Source organism: Apaloderma vittatum, unplaced genomic scaffold, assembly GCF_000703405.1.
Source record: "Apaloderma vittatum isolate BGI_N311 unplaced genomic scaffold, ASM70340v1 scaffold4412, whole genome shotgun sequence".
Classification (NCBI taxonomy): Eukaryota; Metazoa; Chordata; class Aves; order Trogoniformes; family Trogonidae; genus Apaloderma; species Apaloderma vittatum.
In genome coordinates, this window is record NW_009701752.1 from 91,844 (window position 1) to 110,451 (window position 18,608).

General features: G+C 38.8%; 1 protein-coding gene across 1 annotated transcript in view; it reads right to left on the reverse strand.

Moving 5' to 3' along the window:
- STARD9 (StAR-related lipid transfer (START) domain containing 9) overlaps positions 1-18,608 on the reverse strand; it is a 102,886-nt gene that overhangs the window by 65,043 nt on the left and 19,235 nt on the right. The window lies entirely within an intron of this gene.

Here is an 18,608-nt window from a genome sequence, read left to right on the forward strand (position 1 = left end):
AATGGGGGCATTCTATGAGAAGTGAAGTTTTGGCTCTATCAATGTCCTGTGTATAAAACTTCTCCTGAATCCAATCAGAACCTAAATTGCAGAAGGAAACAAAAAGCAGTTGTTTTAAACTACAATAAACTGTCTGTTATGCTTTGGGGTTTAATAATTTGTGAAACTGAAAGTCTTCCCAAATCACTCAAGCTAAGTCCCAAAGCAACATTAGGGAAAAAAAAAAAAGCCAAAACACTCAAGTAAATCTGCAGGGATGTATATAATGCCAAGTTTACAAATTTAAGGAAACAATATAATAAGGAGTTTGGTGAGGGTTTTTCTAATCTCTAATTTCTGGTAAATAATACTTGCATTTTGCTTAGAGTACAATGACCAGGCTAGGACCAACTCTGACTGAAGCGAAGAAGAGAGAAGGAAGTGGAAGAAGCAGAAGAGAGGGAGCTACATCTTTTAGGAGCAACAAATTAATAACATAGTTTATCAAGTCTAATTTATGTGGTAACTGTTTTCTTATCTGCAAGTGTCTGAAATGAGTGATATTTAATATTATCATCAGGAAACTGATCTTAGAAACTTCAGAAATTTCAAAGGAGTTTATTTGGCCAAGACAAAAAAAAAAAAGACAAGAACAAAAACTCCTGGTAGTTTTTAAAGAAGGCTTTTAAATAAATAAAATTGCTACTTGTTACAGGCATAGCCCACATATCAACAAACAACATACTAAAAGCAAACCACTTGTACTGTAAAACATCCGGCTAAGGTAAGAATACTAAAATAAATTCCCACAGATTAATAACTGGGACCAAAATCAGAAGAAAAATTATCTTCCTGCACAGCACAATTTAAAAATAGCCTTTAAAATGCCGCTGATTTAGTGAAACAGGAAAAGAATAAAAACATATGGTCAACAGCTGCTTTTCACCATAGAACCAACAAATGACTTTATAAATGCTGAAAAATCTCAGCAGCTCTATTTCCATTGGAGATTTGACATGCAAACAAAAAAACCCTGAGAACTACTTCAGCAATAGATAAAAAGCTTCAGAGCACCAAGACGATTGCAGCAGACCCAGGTACGAAATGAACTTTAGCATAAACACAGGTACTCTTATTTACTACACAAACAAAATCACTCTCAAATGATAGATCAGGACAGTTTAACCAACTGCATAAAGCCCAAGTGGCTCAGTCCTGCAGTATTTATTTGCCACCAGCTCTGCTAGGAACTACAGATACACAGCATCTCATATGTGCTGTGTTTTCCTTACAGAATCTTGTGCCCCTCAAGCTGTTGCTGTTTGGTTTATGACCAAATTCTGTGTAATTAAATTGCTGCTACACCTCAGATGTAGCACCCAAGACTTGGGTTTAAGGTGAGAAAGTATTTCACTAACTAGAATTCTTGCCCAAATAATGAAGTCTTGGTTTCAAAGCATTCACAAATCCCCTAAAATTAATTTAAATTTTAAAAGGCAGAAAGAGGATGCAAGGAAGGAATCTCTGAAAATAAAGCTAGGGGTTTGTTCCAATAATGCAAGGCTTTTTCCACATGTGTTTTCTCTTTAAAAATATTCAACAAATGTGAGCTGAAGGGCTCTCTGTACATGGCCAGAGAATCACAAGTGAAGGGAAGCACATTATGCTGATCAGCTGCACAGAACCCTCTTCCTGTGACACAAGGATTACTTCAGCAACATTATTTTTTGGTTTGAATGGGATAAAGAGGAGGAGGGAAGACAAAAAAAAAAAGAGGCATTGGTTGGTTAGTTTGGGAACATTTCTTCTCTCTTGTTAGGAGCCCGTGGCTTCACAACTAGGATTACTTTTCCTTCCCTCTACTCGGCCTTTTCAGTTTCTTTTCCCAGTCAAACCGGACGCAGGGCAGTGAAAGGGACGGCTTCGCTCCAGCTCAAGAAGCTTGGCCCATGGCAGAGGCTTTTGCACCAGAACTTAAGAGACAGTTCAGCTCTCGGCTCTGCCAACAGGCTTCCTGCATGTCCTTAAACCCCTTTGTGCTTTAATTCCCCCTATGAGGGAAAATAATGATTTCTTTGTTCATCTTATCAGCTGCAACGTTTTTTCCAGTGGAAAAAACTGTGTGGTAATGTCCATCCACAGACTATATTTAATAGCATGAAAGTTTCATCTTGATTGAGGTTGTTAGGTGGAATTGTAAAACACTAGGAAAAAAAGTAACAGATAACGCATGACAAATATAAACTGTTCCTCTGGGGAGTGGGAGGGAGAATATGAGAAACACTGATCAGGCAGAATGGCAGGTTTATATTCCTGTTGTTTTATCACTCTGCAGTCATGAAAATACAACTTATCCGCTCATCAAAAATATATCTAATTCTGAAAAAGAGAAACATCTCTGTTCTTACCACATCGGTCTAATTTATAAATGTTCTGATTAAACTTTTAAAAGGGTTCCATTACCAAGGGCTCAACTCCACTCTCTTCTTTCTTTTCTTTCTATTAAATCACTGACACTCTACTGTAAACATCAACCTGAAAAATCAGACATCCATTGCAAAAATACCACCTGGTATTTTCACCTGCCTTTACAAAATCTCATTCCTTTCAGATCCCTCTTCTCCTGTCCAACAGGGATTAATCACTGAGTTACTGTGTTGTTGGACACAACAGCTGTACAATCCAAACCCCACACAGTATCAGTATCTGACTTAGCTCAGTCCAGTTGTTATCTGTCATAACAAAGCTTTCTACACAGAAAAAAATAAACAAACAAACAAAAGCCTGGCATAATTTTTGGCTTCCTTAATGAATACCTTAAGATTTACACATTATATTTGGTGTTTTATGTAAGTTTTATTCTCTTATTTTATCTGCCCATTGAATCAACATAGGCAAATCCTATCCATTAAGGACTGAATAAAACTGCTTTTGTTTAGTCAGCTGTGAAGTAGATGTCAGGCTTGGTTAATCTCTCCAGGAGAACAGCAATATTTGTTAGGGAGATGCAGTGAAAGCATAGTCCATTTTCCCTCACAAGCTAATGGTTACAAACTGTGGCTATTTGAGAGGAACTGCTGGAAAAGGACTGTTTGTCTCGGGAAGCCGCTTCTTTTTTGGACCCGTGGATCACCTGGCAGAAGTCCAACTTCAGACTTGAATCCTCCATCAGTACAGACACTCCGTATTACAGAATTGTTGCAGGTGCTCTATTTTTTCCAAAGGACTGCTCAATTTATGTAAAACAGTCCTTGAAGATAGAGTTACTTAGACATATACAACTTCTCATGCATGTCAAAGGGCAATTCAGAGCAGTTGGATAATTCTGGAACTCCTGCCTAGGGTTCAGGAATACATCCCGCTTACTTCCCGGCTAAAGAACACTCCGTGTCTGATTTCGAGCAATTCTTCCCTTCATACGAGAACTTCTGCCGCGGTACAATCGCAATACAAGACAGTGGAGGGGGGGATGTCAGCAGCACAACAGTAGCACACTGGCTTACACTGGTGCCAGCCATACATAGCAAAGGAAGATTTTTCCTGAGTGAATCCTGGGCCAGACTACGCAAGAACAGAACCACAGGGGAAACTACAAACTTGAGTTTTTCTACAGGTTTAGCAAAGGCTAAAAAAAGCTGGAAGAAGCAGCACAATGTTCTCTACAGTCACACTGTTTTACTCCATCAGGACCAGAAAATGGTTTAGATGGCCCATTCCCCTGATCCAGACATTGCTTCGTGCCAGAAAAATAACGTAATTTGTCACTTCGTGATATCATCATTATCCGTGCCTGAATGTCTACCAAAAGAAAAAAAAGCAAAAGAAGAAAAGCCTGAGCAGTTATACTGATATCCTTTTAAAGCGTGCAAAACAAATACTGTGAGTTGGTTTTTTTTAATACTCTCTTTTGCAATGAAGAGAGCAAGGAATAAATAATGGATCATAATGAAGATATAAATATCCTGCATTTTCTCCAACCACTGCTAGCTCTTGGCTAGGATCCCAGGTCATTAGCGGATGTCTGTGATTCCATGTGAAAGGAAAGTAAAGAACAACAACATAAAATTAGTAAGTTTTATTGTTTAAGGCAGCGGGGACAAATATCAGCTCTCAGCTGTGTCTTTGAAAATAACTGCCCATTAACTCTGGGAGAAGACAGAGGATGGAGATGAAAAAAAGATCATTCCTTGACTTTGTTACAAAGGGGTCTAAATTTTTCAGTAATTCAGTAAGGGCTAAACAGTCATCTGTAATACTCAGACAAGGCACAATGACATTAGTAAGATTAGATTTCTGCTTTTTTCCTTTCAGTTGGAAATGGGTATTCTCTTCCCATGTATCAGCTAACTTAGGTTGGTATTCTTGCTACTAGATCATCAGCTCTTAAAATTACTACACTGGAAAACAATTCTTACGCTTATAACATACTTTCCTAGCAATAAGCTCATTTCTTCACCTTCATACAAGAGACAGAAAAAAGTAAAAATGAAACAAAAGAGATGACAAGACATTGAAAACACTAACTTATATCAACAATTTGTTTAAAATACCAGCAGAAATTCTACAGGACAGGTTCCATTTGTAAACCTATCAGCAACAATTGATTAGCAACAGCACCCAAAACTGATAACGCTTCACTTCATGCTTCTGAAAGTAAATTTCCTTTCTTTAGCATTGTTTAACCTGAGTAAACCTTGCAAGCTCTCATGGAGTTCCCTAGTGCTTGGTCTCAACTGCACCTCAAATTTCAGGTTTTGATAATTACAACAGTTCTTGGAATGACAGACAATAACAGTGTAGATAAAATGTGCCATGAGTTTCATTTACATAAATACTATAAGCTAATCGTAGGATCATTTAGGTTCGAAAAGACCTTCAAGATCATCGAGTTCAACCATAACTATAACACTGCCTGTGCCACCACTGAACCATGTCCCAAAGGGCCATGTCTATATGTTTTTTAAATACCGCCAGGAATAAATAAAAAGTGAAAAATAATGAGACCCCAAAAGTATTGATTTTAAGAGTTCCACCAAAAACTGACACATAAAAAAAATATTCCCTTTAGACTTTAAAAGACATACAAATGCAGCAATGAAAGCAACTTCAGCCATTTCACTTTTAAACTGATTTTTCACTGTCCAAGCTCAGAATATTAAAACCCACATAAAAAGCAACTACTATAAAATTCTCCACTTTATACTCAATTGCATTATTAGCAGCATATGCAACAAGGGGCTTCAGATTTCTTGCAATAATTTGCTTGATTTTTAGTGTACAAGTAATTGCAGTCTCATCTGCCAGGTTTTGGATTGAAGCATCTATAATTTGCATGCAGCAATTGGCAGCAGTAAGCAAAGAAAGGAGTGGCTTCCCATGGTCTCTTACTCTGGTGCACTGGTTGTCTCATCAAATTGAGCCAGTGAAAAACAAATTCTTTGACACAAGTTGTTATTGATGTATTAAAGGAAGAGCAGATTTTTAACCTGATTTTATAATACAATATAGACATATATTTTGTTTATAATTCAGGACATTAGGCAAGCTGTAGCAGTATTTTTTGTTAATAGAGCAATTCAGGTCATCCATAAACAACTTTTTAGAATGCTACTATACAAAACAGAAGTGTTAACACTTCAAGACAGAAGTGTCTATATTTAAAAGAAAAGAAATTATGTCTCCATAATTAGAGAGATAAGATGGTTTAAAAGACAATTATTAGTACTATGCAGCAGTTGCTTCTACTTTCACAGGAAGGAAAAAAAAAAAAGGTAGATTAATGTATTCCTGCTAGTTTCAGGCAACAGACTTACGACTACATTTGTTTTAGCCATTAGAGGGATTTTTTTTTCCCTGTTACTTGTTTGCTTAAAATAAAGACATAAAAGCACATGCCTTGTGATAGGAAATTTTGGCCTGCTTTTAGAATATGTTGCAGGGCTTATTGCCAGAAGAACAAGTTGAGAAACAGATACTCCATCAATCCTCCAACAACTCCATCAACACAGGTAGGTTTCATCCCACACTTGTGGAGAAATACCAGCTGCACCCATTAAGCCCAGCTCACAAGGGATGGGGGGATCCGCTCTCGCTGTTCTCACAGGTGTCGAGCCACACATCAAATCACAGAAGGGTTTGGGTTGGTCCTCGTCTCCTACAGCATCCTTGTAGCTAAACTGAGGAAGTGTGGTCTGGATGATCGGGTAGTGAGGAGGGTTGTCCATTGGTTGAAAGAAAGAAGTCAGAGAGTTGTGGTCAATGGGACAGAGTCTAGGCAGAGGCCTGTGTCTAGTGGAGTCCCTCAGGGGTTGGTACTGGGACCAGTACTGTTCAGTATATCCATCCATGACCTGGATGAGGGATTAGAGCATGCTGTCACCAAGTTTGCTGATGACACAAAACTGGGAGGAGTGGCTGACACACCAGCAAGCTGTGCTGCCATTCAGTGAGACCTGGACAGACTGGAGAGTTGGGCATGAAGGAATTTTATTAAATTCAACAAGGGCAAGTGTAGAGTCTTGCAATTGGGAAAGAACAACCCCATGTGCCAGTACAGGTTGGGGACTGACCTGCTGGAGAGCAGCGTATAGGAAAGGGACCTGGGGGTCCTGGTGGGCAGCAGGATGCCCATGAGCCAGCAGTGTGCCCTCATGGCCAAGAAGGCCAATGGCATCCTGGGGTGTATTAGAAAGGGAGTAGCTAGTAGGTCGAGAGAGGTCCTCCTGCCCCTCTACTCTGCCCTGGTGAGGCCACATCTGGAATATTGTGTCCAGTTCTGGGCCCCTCAGCTCAAGAAGAAAGAGTCCAGCACAGAGCCACAGAGATGATGGAGTGCAACATCTCACTTATGAGGAAAGGCTGCAGGAGCTGGGTCTCTTTAGCTTGGAGAAGAGGAGGCTGAGGGGTGACCTCATTAATGTTTATAAAATATGTCAAAGCTGAGTGTCAGGAGGATGGAGCCAGGCTCTTCTCGGGGATGTCCAATGACAGGACAACAGGTGCAAGCTGGAACATAGGAGGTTCCACAAAAACATTAGGAAAAACTTTTTCACTGTGAGGGTGCCAGAGCCCTGGCACAGGCTGCCCAGGGAGATTGTGGAGTCTCCTTCTCTGGAGACATTCAAAACCTGCCTGGACGCATTCCTGTGCGACCTACTCTGGGTGATCCTGATCTGACAGTGGAGTTGGACTAGACGATCTTTTAAGGTCCCTTCCAACCCTGAACATTCTGTGACTCTGTGGACAGGACCTTTAAAGGTCACCGAGTCCAATCCTCCAGCAGTGAGCATGGAACATAAAATATCATTAAGATTGGAAAAGACCTGTAAGATCATCTAGTCCAGCCGTCTCCCTAACGCTACCAGGACCACTAAACCATGTCCCAAAGTGCCACGTCTAAACAGCTACCTGTCAGCTCAGAGGACTAAATGTGCAGTTCATTTCCACAAAAAGGATGTGAAGGGAAAACAAACAAACAAATAAATAAAAGCTACACACTTCTATAAATTCAAATATCACTTCAATGTTTATTGAGAAGATTGAGAACCAGTGGTGAAATCCCAAAGCAAGCTTCTTGACTGTGGTTAAGCTTTTCAAAGATTCTTGCAGCATTAAAATTTCATGTTTGTTTTGGTTTTTATTGCATAAAAAGAAGAATGCTGTGTCTACTGTATGGTCCACAACTTTAAAAAAAGAAAAAAATTATTGTTTGGAGCTGTGCGAGATCCTCAGGAAAAGAAGTCCTATTGAAATTTAGATGGTTTCAGCACTTTCAGGGAGAATCCAAACAACAGGAGGTAATTTAAGGTCACTTATGAGTTCACAGAGAGAGCTTTTGGCATCTGACTCTCAACAATGTATTAACAAGAAGGTTTGCCAGGACCAATGGTTCAGCAAATCGTTAATTCTGCTCTTATGCCAGGTCAGCAGCCTCTGCTTATTTCTAGCTTACAAGTACTGAGGGGCTGCATATAAGAGCAAAGGTGAAATGAACAGTCACAAGCCACCTAATTAGAAATGTTACATTAAAAAGGCTCTGAGGACCATCAGTTTCTATTTTTGTTCTCCTAGGGACAGAAATTACTTAGGCTGGACATAAGTAATTCTTTATACCACATTTCTCTCCCCCACTCACTTCATACCCTAGAACTGGGCAACTGCTCAGTGCTTTATACTACACTTTGTTAAACTAGACAGAAAGCAAAAAGCAAACTGGTTCGCATCACCTGTAAAATATCTAAAAAGCAGTTGTAAACCATCTAAGAAATCGACCAGGTTGATACCTGCTTAAAGCAAAAGATAACACCATACTTTATTTTTAAAAAAAACCCAAACAACCAAAATCAACAACACACACACCACCCCCCCCCCAGATGTGCTAGAGATCAGAGAACAAACAGGCATTAGAAGTAGGGAATTCCCATGTCCCAATTAAGGTCACATTTCTGTGTCATTACAAGCCCAGTAATTAGCCAAATCTTTGGTACTACCAAGATGAAAAAAGATATTTTGGCAAACTGTCAAAAAAAAATAATCCCCAGAATATTATGACAAGACATTTCCTGTGAAGACAATACTGGAGCTTCCCTCTCAGACACGATGCTTTCTGGGACGAAAAAAATCCAAAACCGACACCCAACTAAAAAGACTCAGAGGAACACATTGGATTATCTAAGAAAATCAGCAAAATTTTATCCTTGACTAATAAAATACACAAAGGTTTTTCTTCCTTTTAAAATGAGACAGAAGGAAGACATTTCCTCTGCATTTGAAGTTCTTCCAAGCTGAAGATGGATTAAATTTTATTTCTTTACAAATGAAAATATTGTGCTATGCAGCACATTAAAATGGGCAAGACATGAGCAAGCAATGGGCAGAGAACTAGAAGTTCAAAGTAGGTGATTTAAAAGGGATTGAAATGAAAGACATTTGTGTATCTACACCATTTAAGTAACTATCCACTCTTCTAGGCATACTTTCCAGCGTGTTGGTATATTTTTTCTGATGAGGTATAAATCCTGTTACTTATAGTTCACTGTCAGTTCTGTCCCAAAATAAATTTACTGTATTGAGCATACGTTAAATTAATACATTTTAAATACATGTCCCTTACGTTTTTCAGTAAAACTGTCTTATTACAATAAACTGGTTGAGAAACAGGTTCACACACAAGCTGAGGATGTACTGAAGTATGACAACCTAACTGACCTAACTGGAATCACTGACCTAACTAGAAATTCAGTTATTAGAGAATAGTGTTTCTGTTTCAAAAGATATTGACTATAGTGACCACAGGCTGAAGTTGCTGGGTGATTTTCAGACAATTGTGCTCTTTAACTCAATGATCTGTCTCCAAGGCACTTCAGCTTAGGCTTCTCTTTTTTCAGTGTAAAGACTTGGAGTAGAAACATTGAGTGTTTCTTACATTCAACATCTGTATAGTCTGCTCTCCTCAAAAGAAAAATAATTCTTTTCTTTTAAAACATGGCTGCCAGCTTTGATCAAAGCTGCATAAACAGGTCAAAGTAGAGCACAGTGCTCGCTACGAACCAGATCACTTCACTCGTAACACTTCATTTTTTTTCCTGTAAGTCCTTCAACCATTTTTAGAAAGTCAAAGACTGACTTTAAAAGTATTTTTAAAAGCATACTTTAAAAAAATATTATTCTATGTATATCATTGTTTCCTCCAGATTTCCATTATCAAACAATTTATCTCCCTGGGTTCTTTTCCTCACTTTCCAAAAGTATCTTCTGCTAAGCAAGCTTTTATTCTAAGGTGTGTAACAACAGAAAAAAATAGGTAAGGTTATGGCAAAATGTTTTTAAATTACACTATTTCATGTCATTATTTTAAGTTACACTGATCATTTCATTATTTCAAGATGCTTCCTTACTCACTAATTGCCATCTTGATTTTGAATATATTGCATGTGCAATTCTAGAAAATCATTAATAGAGGTCTTCTCATTTAGAAGACTGAAAAAATTGGGAGAAAAAAAGCAATATACATGAACTACATGGTTTGTTGTTTACCAAGTGCAGCACAGAGAATTTTTTGTATGCCACAAGTTTTAACCAACTTCATAGAGTTTTAAACTCCAGAAAACACTTTACATGTAATTATTTCTGCCAAGTCTATTGAAAACATTCTCCAGCTCCCATGTGAATTATTTCTCAAAATAAAGGTGTATCTCTCATGCTGCCTCATTAATAACATACAGTGCTAACTGCACTGCAAATGGAAAATAAATGGTGCTGATGCTTTGCAAATAGAAGTATCAGTGCTTATGCTGTTGACTGTAATGAACAGTAGATAAACTGGTAGATAGTAACAATACTTTTTAATACGAGAAACAACTTAGAACTCACATCATTCCTTCTGGAAGGAAAAGAGAGGTCAGTTCTACACAGAACTACTTCAGCATTTTCTGTGTCCTCAGAAAAGGTTACAGAGATTACTTGCAAGCTGCAAGTAATCCTATGATGGAAATTGCTGCAGGGAGTTACTGTGCAGCCTGAGCGCATGTCATGTTTTCTTACAGCTGGGTCTTAGATGAGGGGGGGAAAACAAAGTCTCTAATGAATATTCTCTTTTCTTCATGTGCCAAACTGTCAGCGCCCTGCCTACCCCCTTTTAGTTCTTATTAATGTTTCTTATGCAAATGTTTTTATTTTAAATAGCATCTATTCACTACCTCAAATGTGTTATGTCCTACTTTTGTCTCGGCTCTTGTCCTGCCCCCACCTCCATTTTCTTCAGGCAAAAAAAAGTCTGAGAAATACTTCTGTATCCAAAACAGCAGGAAAAAGAATCATCAGGAGGATGCAACACTACAGAAGGAAGGTAGAAAACACCACAGAAATGTTCAGACTCTCTGACATTGTACAGATAAGCTAAAGAACGTGTCCTCCTGTTCCGGGATGTGATGTCAGGTGCCTGAATCAACCAGAACTGCACAGTGTGGAAGGTGTGTCCCACAGAACCAGCTCTAATGGTAAATCCAGCTTTAAAACAAAAGCTGCAGGGACTCTCAAAGGCTGGACTACCAGCACAGGAAAAGGATTTATACAGAGTCTAGCTGTAAGAAGGGATCCAGATTCTTTTGCAACTGTATCAGCTCCAGAACTACATTACAATGGGTGTGCTGCTAGACATCTATAGCAGATACCACCCTAAAAAAAAAAAAAAGAGAAAAACAGTTCTCAATGCTTAATATGAAGCATAGCCATTAAAGCAAAGGTGCTAAACTGCACACAAGTTTCAGCCCCTGTAATTAACTCTTTACTCCTAATCCTGCCACTGGAAACGGAACTCTTCAGTCAGCTCCCACCACAGTTTTAGGTCCGCTGCTGGTTAGCGCTGCAGGTGGGCCTTTACCCCACAAAGGTGAAGTCAGGTATAACATCAACGTAAAAGGGGTGTCCCACAAAGATAGAAAGACAGAGTCAGACGTATATGTGTGAAAAATGTTCTCTGTTCTCCAGGTGACTTGTAGACACTTGAAAAAGCACTTCAGAATCGCTTCCTCCGCAGTGCCACACACTCTTCTGACAGGCCCATGCAACTCCAGCTGTGACACCAGAGATTTAAATGTGCCCAGCTCATAGGGCAGATGATGTTCATCAAATACCCTCAGCCTCCAGGGCAGGGTTACCACACGCAAACGGCCGGTCAGGAACAGTCACAGTCCCTGCCAGTTCTGGGACCGTGCCTAAAGATGGTTATGAGAAGCACCAGCAACCCCAGCCCACACAGTACCAGGAATAACTCGAACAATTTAATGGTGTAGACAACCAAACTGCAGTGCTTATGGAATATTCCTTGGCATTAAATGGAGCCATTTTATTTACTTGTGCAGATATAGTCTCTGTTTGCTAGGAGGAAAAAAGCATGAACTCCAGGTTAATAAAATGAGGAGCAAAAAAAGACCTGCTAATCTGTTCTGCTCTCTCTTTCAACTGAACATGCCAATGACATTTTGTTGTAGAAAGTCACTGACTTTTATAATAAATAGGACAGAAAAAGATTACATCCCATATACTGAAATAAGAAATACACTTATGTAGGATGTGAGACAATAAAAGCATTGTGCTGTACCAGACAGAGTCAAATGCACAGAAATCCTCTAATGGGGGACAATGTGAAGAGCTGGAAGCAAATTTCTACAATCCTCTGAAGTCTTTGTGTTTTCAGACTAAATGTATCTTTATTTGCATTGACAGTTCTTTTAACTTTGTGCTGAATTCAAGTTTTAAGTTAAAAATATCAAAAGCTACTTAAGCCCAGGCTTTAAATTATCTTTCTCCATATACAGGAACCAAAAGCGTTGCTAATTTTCTGAACATAAGCTGAAAATTCCATGCCACTTTCTTGAGTTAGAGTTATAAGACACATTAAAAATAACTAAAAGATACAGCAATGCTAGCTGACAAAACAAAAACTAAAAGAAATAAGTTAAAAGCCTCAGATTGTGGATAGAACATTCCCTAATCAGCAGAGAAGTGCTTTTTGGCTTTAAAATGCTAACTAGCTCCACCAAACCCTTTCACTCACTTTTCACATTTACCAAGTGCAGGAATATGAGAAAAACTCACTACTTCAATGATAAATGCATCTCTACCCTCCAGATCTTTAAACACGATTCCACTTTTTTTTCCTATTTCAAAGCAGCTATACAAAATACTACTGGTTCTAATCAAAATTAAAACCAAAACAAAAAAAGGTAAAAAGCAAGTAGGTTTCATCAGTCGTTTGAGCGCGGTGCTGGCAACAAGGACCAACACCGAGGTTGTGGGTTCGATTCCCGCTCAGTCCCCATGTGTTGCCAGGTCTAGTCGAGAGGTGGTGTCCCTGCTCAAAACAGGGAGGTTGGACTAGATGATCTCTAAGGTCCCTTCCAGCCTAGGCCATTCTATGATTCTATGATCTTTTGTTTAGTTAATGAAAATGCTGGTGGATTCAGACACACACATTGCAAAGCAGAACCATGAGCTGCTCTGGAGGTTACTTTCAGGATGCAATTAAGAGCATCAAAATAAGACTAGAAACCTGCCCTCTTAGGGCAGCATGATGACTTCACACATGACATGCATGATGCAGGGTTACCTCAGTTACCTGGTCACCACCAGCAATAACAGTGCCTACCCACAAGAAGGTGCTGGAGGTGATTTGAAAGAGGGAGTGCAGAAGTCCAAAGCCCTAGGGAGGCAAACCCAAGCATGTGGGTCAACACCAAAAGCTCGAGAAGCTGCTGGCTTCTACTCTGCAGACGGGATTCACAGATGCACCGCTCCCATCCCAAGAGGATCTGTGCTTTGAGGGCACTGTACAAGGAGGCTCTTCTGATCATATTTCCAAGCGCTCGCGTTACATTCATTGGTCATGTGGAAAAATGATTATTGTGAAGGTCACAGGCAAGTCTGACGGGGCTTGCTTCAAAAGACTAGGAAATACTGCTTTGAGATATTTTTGAGTATTAAAATCCATCAGGAAACCTCATTCTTCTGCAACAAGGATAACAAAAAGTATCACCCATGAAGCTTTCAGCATTGTTTTTCTAGCCAAAAGAAAAAAAAAAAAGTTTTTCTATTCCTAAGCCTAGGAGCAGTTACACAAATCCATTTTCTGCTATCGTAACAGAACACTCAGCAAACCTAATGCAAGATAAGACACGTCTCCTTCTGTTCTTTTCTCCTTCAAAGGAATTGGTTCTTTCCTGACTGTTGCTTTGCTCAAGCCCAATTTAAACATACCTCGAAAGAACTTTTACTAAATTCAACAGATCTGGGCAAAACTTGCAAAACATTTCTGGTCTCTAAGAATTAAGCTACCAAAACAAAAGACATGAAGCAGTCTTACACCAGTAATTTGAGCTCCTCTACTTTGTAGTCATATTCCAAATGAAACAAAATCCTGGAGAGTTAGAGAGTTCTTTTTCAAAACCACGTACAATTTTCTGTGGCCAGTTCCCCAATGCTAACTAGAGGAGGCTTTCCTTACCTGCTGCTATCAAGCTACTCCTTTGTCTATGAAACAATAATAAAATAAATCCCCCTATAAATGTAAAGAAAATGAGGTAGGCCAAATTTAATTAATTCTGAGCTGGATCCTCAGAGTTCATTAGATTCATTTTTCAGAACTGATGTTTTGTATGTCGATCTGCATCCTGGGATGAGGCACATACTCTTCAGAGACTGACTCTTCCCTTCATAAAAAGATCTGCCAACAATACTGTAAAGGCACACAGTATCGATGATCCAACCCATGCACACACTCTTAAAGATGTATGTGTGTGCAGGAGAGGGGTGTCTGAAAATTCAGAACAGAAAACACTTGCAATAAGAGCAGAGCAGAAGCCAAGGCCTATCTTAAAGTTAATAGGTGTAATTTCAAAACAAGTCAATCCTTACAGGCACAAAAAAAAATAATCCAGGAAAACATTTATTGCCATTCAGCATCTAAGGAATATAACCTATCCAGCAAGGACTGATACAAACAGTCCATTCCAAAACTTATTAATCAATTATAGGGGTATAGTCTGGTAAAAAGCGTTTCAAAATACATTTGCCAATCTAAAATACAGGACATCACCTCCGCTGCTTCAGCTGAGAATGTCCTGACATTATAGCATTCGAGTTAGGAAGACTGCAAACCTATCCATAATATCATGTACCTCTCGGGGCGAGGAACCCAAAACAGACACTCAGGATTTTGATTTTGATGTGCTGAGATTACTCTCAATGGTTCTAGAACAAATTAATTTTATTCAGCTTCACTCTTTCTTATGCAACGTAGAAGCACTGCCAACAGAATTTAGCACAAAAGCCACAACTGAAGGGAGATGTTAATTTTGCTTTTCACACACGAGCTCTCAAGGGCAGACTTTTTGTTGATTACAAAAAAAATAGAATTGGGAGTCAACGCGCAGGTGCTCAGATCCAGCCAAAAGGATGATTCATTCCATTTGTGTTCAAGGCCACACACACATCTCTCTGAGGCGTATCGTCTTAGCAGAAAATAGAAAAGTTAGCTACTACCATAGATAAATAAATAAAGCAAGCACAGATCTATAAAAAAGGGGAGGGCTGGTTTTCGCTATAATCTAAAGGAACAGTTGCCATTCATGCCAAACACTTCAATAAACAGTTAAACAGGACACATGCGTATTATTTAGGTTTTTCAGACTTTAGCTACTTACACACTCAAGCCAAATCTCAGGGCTGCAACATGCCAGAAACACAGCACGTGTTCAGAAATAAACAAAATGTCTGTGTAGAACTTCATCACAGCTGCTGCAGCAAACGTATCTGACTATTTAATGCTAGCGGAGACCTGCCCAGCAAAATCTTTCATGAGTCTGCTGCCTGCTAAACCCAAATACACCCCCAAACCCATCAAATAAAACCCCCAAAACTCATCCAGTCTCCTACTAAAAGTCTATCAGCATCCTTCAATTCAGTGACTAGAGAACTCGCAGATCAATATGATCTTGGAGACTTAGTTGAGGCTCAGACTAATTTTTCAGTAATTTCAGTTCCCAAGAGACCAGTTTAACAGAACTTATTCACACAACGTCGTAAGACTGGAGGAAAAACCACTCCAGGTTCAAAACTAATCTAGAATCAATCAGCTACCTTGGAAGCACCATGAGAACGACCCTCTGTTCTGTGTCCAGCCGTGCTGTGGAAATACTTGCAGATGTTCACAAAGCAAAAAAAGAATAAGGACTGGTCCTCAGATTAAAAGAAAAAATATCACTACTTTATAAGCATAGAGGGAAACCTGTGGTGTGATTACATAGTGGAATTTAAACTTGCTCATCTGCAAGTAAGGAAGATCAACATCTGCATGCAGTTTATCAATATACCAGATATTTCTTTTCAAAAGAAATCTCCATCACTAGAAGCTAATTTTTTAAAAAATAATCATCCTTCCAAATGACTCTATGTTGTCAAGTTAGTTCAGGAAGTTTGCAGGTCACTAGTATCAAGTTCTCATCTTACTTGTAAGCCACACAAAAATCGCAAAGTTTATAGAAGTAACACAGATTACAAATGCGCGGGTTCACGGCAACCTGTACAACAACTGGTAACTGAGAGAATTTGTTACTCTCTTTTTCGTCAAAGCTCCTGAATGTACTTCCAGATCCTTTCAATCTTATTTAGTAAATTATATTGCCTGCCTATAGCAGAGAATGTGCTCCATGTATCTAGTAAACAATGGTCAGGGCCTATCAGGGAAACAGAATGAGTGTTTATGAACATTAGTAGATCCAACAGCTGGAAAACTTCTAATTTCCTTGTTTCTGAAACAGTTTATTGATTTCCCTCCCCTTGGTACCCATATTCAACTTAATCCTTTCTTGTGTAGTCCCGGTTAGGCTTCATATTTGAATTATATCTGAATTTAATTATAGTTGCATGTGAATGTATATGACTAATAATTATGTCTATCAATCAACGTAATGCCTCAGTTATTTAAAATATTTTGTCTCCCCAAAATATTTTGAATATTACACACGGTAAATTGGAATTCAACTTGATTCTTTTTTTGTCTCCCAAGAAAGAATGCTTTGAAGTTTGCAGTTATTCGTGATCATTTCCAGAGAAGTTTTCTGCAAAGAAATCTTGGTACAGCCAGAAAGAGTGACTTTGTTCGATCACAAACTGAACCCCGCAGCTGTGTTGCTGGCAGATGTATAGCACACACTCATGGTGGTTTCTCTCCCTCCATCGCGATTCATTATATACTGCTCCAATTATTGCACAAAAAGCCTTTTTCTGATAGCACGCTCTCCTTTTCACTTCTGGGTTGGAGAAAAAAAAAATCTTGCAGATGGAATGCTGACTGCTTTTCAAATATTTCATGTGAAAATGCCATTTACGCCCACAGCCACCATCTCCTTCTCTTTCACCTTACTTTAACACCAAGACAGGGGAATGGGCAGGGAGATGGAACAAATCAAAGGCTTTTCCCAAGACATTTAAATTAGAGCTCTATTATGCTCTAATTTTTAGAATTAAGTACATATGCCAGATAATGGATTTTGAATTTGTCTTGAGAATTTAGAAATTCACAAGACAAAAACTGGAATCTCACAAGGAATGTATGGAGGCACAGAAGTGTCACAAAGCTCAGCTCAGAAAGGAAAGGTCTCTCAGTTAAAATTCTTTTGGAAATGTGACTACATTTGCATTTAAAAACAAAAAAAAAAAGGAGCAAATACAGTGACTTAGTTTGATGAAAGGTTGGAAAGCATGTTGCAATGTTTTATTTCCAGACAATATTGTTGCGTAACTTTCCTAAACTTTTTCAATTAATGTGTAAAACAATCAAACAAAACCCTCCAAAACCAAAACCTAGTGCCATATGGAAGATTTTGCACACTAAATCAAATATACCCGTTTCTTCTTCTGTTTGCTTCTCTGTTACACTCTGACAAGGAGGCAAGAGAATTATCCGCCCTTTCCCCAACTACTTTTCTTAGCTAGTAGTATAAAATCCAACTATGCTGGGAAGTAAAATGTGATGAAGAGCAATAACAGTACTTTTAAAACAAATAAGAAAAAAAAAAAATCTGTTTACAGAGGTCACCGCTAACCCGTTTCTGCCTTCACAGAAGAGAACCCAATCTTCCCAGTGAATATATTTATAAACGAAAGACATAAATAATTAGATAACGTGTTTGAACGGAAAGAAGTTCTTCCCACCACATATTTGCAATAGACGGACAGGCAATAAGAACCCATGTGGCTTGTTGTTATATAAAATTCAGAAATAAACAACCTTTAATTTAATGCACTGTCTTGCTTTTGAACAGCTTTGTAAACCCCTCAATGGTTCAAACGCACAGTGGAAGTGCACCAAAGAAAAGCATCACAGTTATTCTTTCACTTACATTAGTAAGCCAGAGCTGAAGAACGAGGGGTGAGGGGTGAGAAAGTCAAGAAATTAGGATGAGTTACTGACATTTGCAGTAAGACTTGTTTTCATATCCTTACTGCTTTCTCACTGTAAAATCATCCTTATTCACCAAGATAGTACTCTTCAGACGTGACACACAGTGCAACCTCTACATACAGGGAAATTTGCACAAAATTCTAAAAACAAGGGAGTTTGGTTTTGGGGTTTTTTTGATAGGTAGCCACCTCTTATCAAAATGACAATGTAATCTTTCAGGGAAAAAGAGACAAAAGTGCATTATCACTCATCTGTCTACCACAAGCTCTGTGCACTCTGATATTTCCTAGATTTACCTCAAAGAGAGCAATCTTTCTGTTTGGTAACAGTCTTTTTTGGTCGAGTGCTTTTATCATTTCATCTCCAAAGGTCCAATGAGGGCCACAGCATGACTGAAAATGATAATATTCCTACATAATCCTAATACATCAGGCCAAACCAAAATGTCAAATTATCACACCCAGAAGCATGACATTCCTTAACCAATATGAATATAATTTATTTCATTCTTTTGAAAGCCTGAGGTAAAAATTCTAAAGTCTGAATTATTAGCCACTTTATAAATGCTATTATCTCCATTTAACCGATGCTCTGATGTACAAAAACTAAGCTTGAGTTGTACAAGACTGTCTCAGGAAAACGCAGCTGGAGATTTACATCCTGCTGA